This window comes from Elaeis guineensis, chromosome 11, assembly GCF_000442705.2.
Source record: "Elaeis guineensis isolate ETL-2024a chromosome 11, EG11, whole genome shotgun sequence".
NCBI classification, from domain to species: Eukaryota; Viridiplantae; Streptophyta; class Magnoliopsida; order Arecales; family Arecaceae; genus Elaeis; species Elaeis guineensis.
Window position 1 is genome coordinate 3,083,453 of NC_026003.2, and position 1,954 is coordinate 3,085,406.

Sequence of the window (1,954 nt, forward strand, 5' to 3'; positions counted from 1 at the left end):
GGCAGGATCCGCAGAGCGAGATGTGTATGAATTGAGAATGTAGATGATGACACCTATCCGTCCATCCAAAGCATGATAGATCCAGGTCACAAGGCCACATGCATACTTTGCACGTTAATTCCTATTTTTTATGAAAAATTGCAAGAAAAGTCTCCATGTAAAAAAAAGCACTTATCCGTGTAAAAATCTCTCACATATTTTAGAAGGGAACAAAAATAATGGCCACATTTTTTATCTGATGATATCAATATCCTTAATTACAAATTTTTAGCCGTACATACGAAAAAAAAAAGATGTCCGACGTATGCAGCGAAAGTCTTTCATCCACTTGAAGACAAAAATCTGTCCATTTACCGGACATTTAATGGGGAACATACGAAAGTGAGACCGACGAAACGCATGCCGGCCTCGCCAGTGACCTGAACGACGTTATTTATTTCTTAGAAGCCCCCTCCTGTAAGGTTTGTTGAAGTGCACTGACTGCGTTAGAAATAATAGGAGTGGTATAAATTTTATCACCTATAGGTCTGATGCTAGATGGCTGGGTTTCTATTTTTTTTTGGACCTTCAGTTTCAAAAATGGAGCTTCATATCGTGTGGACATCTATACTACACAATAGTTTCGAGTGAAAAAGATCTCCATCAAAGATAATTTTATTATCATCATCAGTTAGATTCGAGATGATACAAAGCAACTAGAAGCTCACTCGCTCATTCGTGACCTCTCTTCGTTATGTTGCTGCATCGCTCATAACCCGACATATCTATCGGGAGGCAAATATTGCGATTGATTGGATTGCTACATTCATGGCGGAGCACTCGAGAGATTGAATTTAAAGACAGAATGATGTTTGTCTGTCAGTCTTGCGGGATCTTCCATATCTCAATCTTATGGGCTGCTCTCGCATCAAAATGGTGTGACTGCCTGTTTGTACAAAAAAAAAAAAAGCATGCCAGTGGGGAAAAGAAAAAAAAAATTAAATCATTTGGAAAACAAGGGTGGTACGCTCTGGAGGATAAAAATTTTATCCAAAAAATTATATTATTTTGGATAAATATTTTACAAATAATATATTATATATATAATATAATATAATAAATTATATTATCCATAATAAAATAAGATATTATAATATAGTATTATATTATTATAATAATATATTATATTAGAATAATAAAATATTATTATTTGATAATAATATTATATTATATTATATTATATTATATTATATTATATTATATATAAGATAGTATTATATATTATATTATCATTATAGGGTTACGGGTATATTAGGAATGAATGAAAAGTTTATTTTTTCAGTTAATGGAAAAATGATTTATCTACCTCTAGATGGATAAGATTTTTATCATATTTTATAGGTAAATACTATTTATGAAAAAATAATTTATCTATTAGAAAAGTATGAAAACGTGAGTAAATTAGTCGATGAAAAAATTGACCAACTTTTTCATGATATTCATCTATCAAAAAATAGATCCTAAAAGTTAGGAATGGCAATGGACCAGATTGGCTAATGTTCGTATCTGTCCTGTAATTAAAAACTCCATACCCACATCCGTCTAGGATTGGATTGGGTTGGTTAAGTAGAGATGCGAGTCTGGTTGGATTAGATAAATAAGAGAGGTTTGGTTGGATATGTAAACATTATAAAATAATTATAATTTTGATATATATATATATATATTAAGATTATATCGGATTGAATTCGTAATGAGATATATCATTATCTATATCCAATCCAAATCCATCTTGGTTATTTTTTTAGAATCCATATTCACTTTGGATTCTAATCGGATCAGATAAAATCTATCCCATTTGGATCAGATCGAGTATTTGGCGAGTCAGTTAAAATTGTTATTTCTACTAAAAATTATCTCTGATGTTATATTGGAGGAATTGAATTTTTGAAAATTAATGGGAGAGGGAATCCAA